Consider the following 8,659-nt stretch of genomic DNA (forward strand, 5'->3'; position numbering starts at 1 on the left):
TACACACAGTTGATAATTATATTCATTGAAATGCTAATCCTTTGCACATGAATGGCCGCTCATTCGAGAATAATTGCAATGTATATATTAATGCCCGTATGTCATTGTTGTCTTCTCTGTTGGAATCGCTTGTCTGTCTGCTGGTGAGTCAGTTCATCAGAGAGTCTCTGGTTAACTTCCCCAGAAGTCACAATGTCCTTTGTGGTTGTAGCTTTCTCTGTATCTCTGGATAGTGTCTGTTGTAATGGATATGTCAGGCTTTTTCTTAGAATAGATGTTTCGGTTGTTGTCTGTATTCTCGTACTAGACTTACAGAATTTCTAGCCGCAGACTAGAAGATTTGTTCTTATTCTGTATTATTCAAATTCTTATTTGATAGTCTCAGAGTTTAACCATTTCCAGCCGTGTAGCCAAAACTACAGCTGTATGGTCTCCGTGGACTATGTCCCGGCATTCTTTGACTTAATGTATATTTTGCAGGAAGTTGGTTTTATACTCTGTGGAAGAAGGGGTGGTTCTATGATGCCTACGTAATGTCTGGGCTCACAGGGGTGTGGCCACTGACTGACTAGTTAAAACTTTATAACTAAACAAGTATCTCGTTTAGGAGGCCAACATGACATTACATCTTCTCACAAATAGTTCCATATTCAATCATATATTTTACACAATATTCAGGTAGACTGAGAAATGTACACTTCCAAAGCCACCTTTATTCTGTGCTACTGTACTTCCTGATGTTGTGATACACTGACCATTATTTGAGTTGTTTGTTTCTATGTTTTGCTTGGTCGGGGTGTGATATGAGTGGGCATTATATGTTGTGTGTCTAGTTAGTCTGTTTCTATGTGTTTTGGCCTGATATGGTTCTCAATCAGTGGCAGGTGTTTGTTGTTGTCTCTGATTGGGAACCATATTTAGGTAGCCTGTTTTGTATTGTGGTTCGTGGGTTATTGTCTATGTTATGTTGCTTGTTAGCACAGTGTTTCTTTAGCAGTCACTGTTTGTTTGTTTGTTTGTTTGTTTGTTTGTTTGTTTGTTTGTTTGTTTGTTTGTTTGTTTGTTTGTTTGTTTGTTTGTTTGTTTGTTTGTTTATTTGTTTGTTTGTTTGAGTGTACTTTGTGTTTTTCGTCCATTCATTAAAGTATGCATTCACACCACGCTGCGCTTTGGTCTCCTCAATACGACGATCGTGACAGGATTTTTCTTTAAATACCCACGGACCATTCCCACATTCTCAAAAATCGAAATAATGTTTAGTTGTCCAATTTTGGGGATTAGAAGCTGAACAAAGAGAAGCTATTTTTTCCATAGGGGGAGAGATTCTCTGACAGGAATTGATGACCTGTTGTAAAGACATGAAGTTTGTGATGAGAGTGAGAGGGGAGGGGAGCCACGATATACACCCCAAAGGGCCACGTTGTGACAGGGAACTCCTTCAAGACTGTATATAAATTGTCCGTATGTATTATGTTTGTTTATTGTCCGTCTGTATATTCTGTTCGTTTTATTAACACCATGTCACTCAGTCAAATTCCAAGTATTTGGTGAATAAAGGTGATTCTGAGTCCCTTGAAGGAGTAGCGATTGCGGTACCATCCGGCTCACGGAAGACTCAGGGTGGAAAGTACCTGTCAGGTGAGCTGACAGCGATGACACACATTGTATTTTAGATATTATACTTCCTCGTAGTCAACATTTGCTAGAAATAGTCCTCTGTCCAGTGCTTTTTGAATATTCCAGGCTCCCTGACTGTCTAGCTCTTGTTTGACTTTTATCAAGCTGGACCGAGTGAAGAGACTATAAATGTAGGTCCATTATCATTTCAACACAGTTTAGATTTGGTTTGAGTCATTTCCATGTCGTTTTTTTTCTCCAGAAGATAAAAATAAATATATTTTGTATTTATTAAGGATCCCCATTATCCTCTTCCTGAGATCCTAACACATTAAGACACTTACATTACACATAAAACAAAATATAAAACAGTACATCATATAACATTATTGCACCACTACATATCTACAATGCAAAATGTATAATACCACCGTACAACAAGATTACAATGTACGTGTGTGTAGAGTGCGTGAGTTAGAGTTTGTGTGTGTGTGTCCATTTGTCTGTACCTGTGTGTGTGTGTGTCTCTGTACAGTCCCAGCTGTTCCATAAGGTTTATTTTTATCTGGTTTTCTTATTCTATTGCTTGAATCAGTTACCTGATGTGGAATAGAATTCCGTGTAGTCATGACTCTATGTAGTAATGTGCGCCTCCCATAGTCTGTTTTGGAATAGGTCATTGCGAAGGTTTGCATCTGGGCCGGATTTAATGATATTGTCAACAGGCAATGGATGATATTGTCACTATATATGACAGTTAGGATATCTCCTTACTGGTACCCCGGGATGTAGCACATTCACACCATTAGTAAGTCTCAAATCATTTAAGTATGCATGACACTATGAATGTATTCCTTCTATCACTATTTTGTATTCATGGATGCCAAGAGAAGCCAGGCTTCCCCCACAATAAAAATAATTTATCTCAAAGGAGAAAGCATCCTAGCTAGCAAAAGAGCGCCCTCTGTCTCTCTACGTGTAGGCCCATCTATCTCATTCTGTCTGGTCCAAAGGAGTACGACATTGTTGCTGCCCGTAGCATTGAAGGCAAGTGAAGCACGCTGGCCTCCCTTGACAAAAAAAGTATAAAACAATTAGCGTTGAGCTAAGCGAGCTCAACTATGAGTGGTCCTGGCCCACCAAAAAAAAGTGTCAAGCAAGGCCAGATTGGATTTTGGTTCACTCCTATCAAGTCCCATTGAGAGCATACATCATTGACGAAAAACTTGAATTGTTGCTTCTCGTTGTGTTGTTGTCCCCCGGTGGCTAGCTAACAAAAAAATGCCCTTTCCTAAATTAGCCATAGAAGGCTAATGTTTTAACTCGCTAATGTTGCCCACGAATGGAAACCAGGTAGCCTAGGACAACATAAAATTAAAGCATGTACTGTATGACAGAGTGATAGATAGTTTTCTCAACATGAAAGAGAGGAGGATGGAATTGGCATTTCTCTACAAGTAACCATTAGGGTGAGTGGACATGTTTGTCTACTTCTACTCACACAGAAATTAGAATCATTGGCAGCCACAACATATTTAGTTTACATTGATTGGATTAAGTTGTTTTGGTATATTTTAGTTGACACTGTATTAGACTCCGCAGAGGTGATTTGATGATGTTCAAATGTTGAAGTTTTGCTGGAATAGTGGAGGCAGCTCCTGTTTGACATTTTTAGACCTTTTTTGCCCCAATTACGTGGTAGTCACAGTCTTATCTCGTAGGTCGAGACCGGTGCCTCCTCCGAAACACAACCCAGCCAAGCCACACTGCTTCTTGACACAATGCCCATTTAACCCGGAAGCCAGCCACACCAATGTGTCGGAGGATACACTATACATATGGCGACCGTGTCAGCGTGCACTGCGCCCGGCCAGCCACACAAGGACATCCCTGCCGGCCAAATTGTGCTCCGCCACAGCCAGCTGCAACAGAGCCTGGACTCGAACCCCAGAATCTCTAGTGGTACACGCAATATGCTTTATGGACTTCATTGGACAGAGCTATACGGTTTTGTGATAAAACAAAGGTGTGGTTGAATTTATTCTGCCACTTTGTCTTATTGTCTCGGCCTTATGCTTATATATCACGGTCGCAAGGACAATGAATTAACAGGTTATAGAGCAAACTAGCAATTATCACAACACATGTTGAAATATGGCATTCTTTTGCTGGGGGGGGGGGCTTGGCTTCACCAGTGATTTTACCCACGTACCAATACTGATAAGTAAGCATTTCACTGTTAGTCTACACCTGTTGTTTACGAAGCATGTGACAAATGCAATTATATTTTTGTTTTGATGGAGCCTCTGTGTCTACCTTCAACTGCCATGCGGTGGCGCCAAACTTACTCTGAAGGGGGATTTATTATGGCAGTGGAACAGTCCATCTAAACTTCCTCATTAATGTACAGATAAATAGAGATGTTTATGAAAAGCCTTTTAGCATATTCACTTTCCCTTATTTATGTCTAATTTTAGTAATTCAAGGTTCATTCGTTTCATAAAGCTAATTTAGGGGTACATTCTTAGAGAACTGCTATACATTTTGTCCACTATAATTATTTAAAACAGTTCAGACTTTGAGCCTTCATTAGGAACCTGCACCTTGGCTGGACTGCAAATAGCGACAGACTGAATGCTTCTATTTAGCATGAGTCGTTTAGAAACTAGAAACCATTCTATGTTTTAAGTTAATTGAAATGTGGAACGTTGAATCAAACACATTCATTTCACATGTGAAGTGTTCCACAAACACTTGTTTTCACATGAAAATCATGTTTTCACATGTGACTTGTTCTATAGATTCATGTATACATGACAACACATTCAAGCCAGACAGATGCCTCCCTCTGCCCCCCTCCATCTGATTTAAACAGAAACAACAGGGGAGGCATGCGGGAGAACACAATCACAATCATAAAAAATACATACTCTGGATGTAGGAAAACGCAAGGCCTTCAAAACACAACAGTCTGTTACCACAGCAATGGCTCAGCTGGAAGCTGACTGGAACCAGGGTCATCAACAAGGGGGTGAGAGTTTGTGGACAGGGGATGTCGAGATTCTCCAGCCCCTATCCTGATCCAAGCTCTGAATCTTCCCAAAGCTAGTTTGTGCCTAGGAACCTCGCCACATGCCGGGGGCTGTGACCTCACGTGGGCCTGCCGATCTAAGGCATGTGTGGCGAAGGTTTTGGGATCCACACCCCCTACTGTTTCACGGGATACCCCCGAGCACAAAAAAAGGCGGGAGGGAAATTAGAGAGTGATTCCCCGGCCATGCCGGCATTCTGACAACTCTTGCTCCTTCATGCTTCTTCTCCCTCCATAGTATCTGTTCAGTGTCATTCGGTGAGAGGGGTGTTGTGAGCATGGAGGAAAGGAGTGACCAAGGCTCTTCCTGATGGTTGCAGTCTGCTCTTCCTCTGAGAAACAGGATGTGTGGAGTGATCTAGTGTAGTGTGTAACATTAGTGTAGATATCTTATATCTCAAACAACATTTTTACCTGACAGCAGAATCACTCCGTGCCAATGTGCACATCCTACATTATATTGGCAATGAGTAATGAACAGGCTTGAACTTGTGTCACGTAGCTTTCTATATCACAGTTTGTATTTCACATTCACACAGGCATCTACTAAGAACACATCAACAGCAGTACCATGAACAACAACATTTTGTCTAATGGTAGATAGATAGATTGGACTCCCTAAGGGCTGATTCGATGGACATGCCCTCCTGTGTTCTGAGGATGCCGTTGTCCAGGCTGTTTTCATAGACTAGACTAAAAATTAGAAATGAGAAATATATGTTATGTTTGGTATGTTTACATAAGACTGGATGGCAAAAACCTGTATGAATCTCATCACAGACAACTTTATTTTAGCTAATTTGCGACTTTGCAACTAATTATTACTTTTTAGCTACTTTGCAGCTATATAGCTTGTTAGCTAACCCTTCCTCTAACCTTAAACCTTTAACCTAACTCTTAACCTAACTCTTAACCTTAACCCTATTATATAACCCCTAATTCTAACCCCACCTAGCTAACGTTAATCACAACCAATTGCAATTTGTAACAGCATAAAAATTGTAATTTGTAACATATCATACAAAATGGATGATGGACATCCACAAATGAATACATATCATACCAAACATAACATATCATACTAATTTGAGTGTCCAGGATTTTCATTTACTATGTTATATCTCCCCCTCAGTCCAGGTTGCAGGCCTTTGTCAATTTGTTCCTATTGGACATATCCCAAGACCAGTGACGGATAGCATCTGTGGAAGAATATGACTGGCTTTAAAGGTAGAGAAAGAGAGATCATGTGATTAGTGATATCTACCATGCCAACTTGTTTCTTATTGTAGTTCTGAGCTTGTAGCTTCTCTCTCTGTCTCTCTCCCTGTCTCACTTTCTCTCTCCTCCTATCTCACTGAGCTCCAGACCCACTGCCCATCAGCAACGTCTATCTCTTTCTCTAATGGAAAAGGTGACTCCTCTGAACAGAGCCACAGGGGTTCTGCTCTTGCCCTTCTCAATATAGAGAATCATCTCCATTACAAAATGGTCTGTGATGATTTAAAACCAGCCCAGGGTGGAAACATTAGAGAATAATGCTTCTGATGATGAGGATCCCGGCCTCTGTCTGTTTTCATATGTCAGCTTTTATTTAAAGCCATTGTGGGGTTTAATTGTGAGCCATTGAGGAGGATTGATGGGTGCTGCATTAGTAATCATTTCCCAGTTCATACCTGAAGATGCCAAGGACTGGGAAAGGAGCAGTAGAAATGACATCACACATGGTTTCATGAAATTGAAGAAATAAAGAAGAAATGCTAAGAAATAAAATTCTAAGTGTTAGCTAAGCCATTATTAATTGCTGTTGTTGTGGTTTGGAAATCTCGTTTGTACCAAGAGATACATTGATATTTCATCAAGCACCTGTGCACACTTTTAAGTGTACAGCCATTTCCAACCATTTATTAACATACAACATCACCAGTTTGCAATAAAAGGGAAGGGAGAGGACACATGAATAGTCTGGTCTGGTGTGTTCTTTGTGAACATGGAAGAACTTGAGTGTTAGTTAGCATGTGAAAGAACAGCGGAATGGCTGATAGAATATTCCTGTGGTGTTATGGACCATATGGAGGCATGTCCTGTTTTCAGTCTGAACTGGGGTTTACCATCAAAGTGGTCATAGTCATTTTAATACATCTGAGTGCTATAAGATTTCTCCCCTATGAAGACCCTGCTGTGTTGGAAGTGGTGCGGGGCTCACCACAGACACAGGCTAATAGGACCATGATGTGCCCCTGATCCTTACTGCTATATTGAAGCTGTCTCCTGTCCTGTTACCCGACCACGCTATGCTGCTGAGGGGAGAGAGAGAGACCCGGAAACAGCAGTCAGACCTGTGGAATCTCACAGAGGAACTGAAGCTCATAAACATGCCTCCTCCACCTCCCCTCCTCTCCCATCACTGGCTCTTTGTAAAGAATCGGAACACTCAGTGAGGGTCTGCGTCTCACTGCGTCTCACTCTGCCCTCCTGTGTAGCTCACTTGGTAGAGCGTGGTGCTTTCAGTGCCAGGGTTGTGGGTTCGATTCCCATAGGGGACCAGTACACAGAAAAGTATGAAAATGTATGCACTCACTACTGTATGTTGCTCTGGAGAAGAGCATATGCTGAATGACTGAAATGATATTTGACTCTGCTGCAGTACCTTTCTGGAAGGTGTTCTCTTCTCATCCACACCCTCTGTGGTGTCAGGTCACCACTCTGTCAACATCAACTACCTGTGAAGAGGCTAATTGAAAAGATTCCTCCCTTTTATTGTCCTGCAGGACTCATGCTGGACTCATGCTGAGCTGAGCTGAGCTGAGCTGAGCTGAGCTGAGCTGAGCTGAGCTGAGCTGAGCTGACTGGGCTTTAAGAAAAAGCCCTTGTGAAGTGATTGATATTGTGCGGATGATGACTCAACTCGTAAATTAGCTCTCTCCCCGTGAATTTGGTCTCCTCTCTTCTCTGTGTCTTTTAAAGAGAGGAATTCCTGGGTATTTGGCGAACAAGCAGCTAGCGTTAAATCACAAAGATGGATGACTGCCTGGCCAGTCTGATTTTTCCTTGCCTGTGTTTTCACTTCAGGCATGTGTCAACAAAAGCAGCAATGCAAAAGACTTCCCTTTGATTCGGGAGGTTGGCAAGCAGTGTGTCACATAGCAGTGCCATTTAGCGATTTTAGTAGATCATACATTCTACGGAGTAAACAATCTGAGGCTAAATTGTCACATAGCAAATCCGTATAATCTAACACAAAAGTATAAACCTACAGGAGGTTGGTGGCAATATAGTCTCAATGCGGCATGACTGGGAGAATGGGCTTGAATAATAATGGTGGGGCACCTTAATTGGGAGAATGGGCTTGTGGGTGGAATGGTGGAATGGTATCAAATACATCAAACACATGGTTTCCATGGTTTCCATGTGTTTGATGTCATTCCATTTGCTCTGTTCCGGTCATTATTATGAGCCGTTCTCCCCTCAGCAGCCACCTGTGATCTATACATTCTGTATCAGCTGGCTGGGAACTACGGCATTAAACTATACACAGTATCTTTGTGTTTCGTCGACACACTTCATTTCAGTTAGTTAACCACTTCTGGTCTCTACAACTGGTTTGTGCTTGAATGACTTTCCTTTTCAGCTACAACCATCTCTCCCATGCTGACCTCAGAGCCATATAAACACTCAACTGGTGGACCTGTGATATGGTCTGAACTATACAGTATGTGCGTGATCTAACAACATAACCACTCCTACAGCAAGGCATGGGCTATAGTGAGGATATCTTGAGTTAGCTAGTGAATGTGGTGGAGCTGGAACAGCTTGAGTGGACAGGTGAGTTCTCCATTCTGATAAAACTGAAATAGAAGTGTTTCTCTTTCCAGAGTCTAAGGTAATCAAGTTTCATAGGACTCTAGTATTCAAAGGATTTTATGAGAATGCTCCCCTGGTATAGGATTTCTG

The sequence above is a fragment of the Oncorhynchus gorbuscha genome, linkage group LG21 (assembly GCF_021184085.1).
Source record: "Oncorhynchus gorbuscha isolate QuinsamMale2020 ecotype Even-year linkage group LG21, OgorEven_v1.0, whole genome shotgun sequence".
NCBI classification, from domain to species: domain Eukaryota; kingdom Metazoa; phylum Chordata; class Actinopteri; order Salmoniformes; family Salmonidae; genus Oncorhynchus; species Oncorhynchus gorbuscha.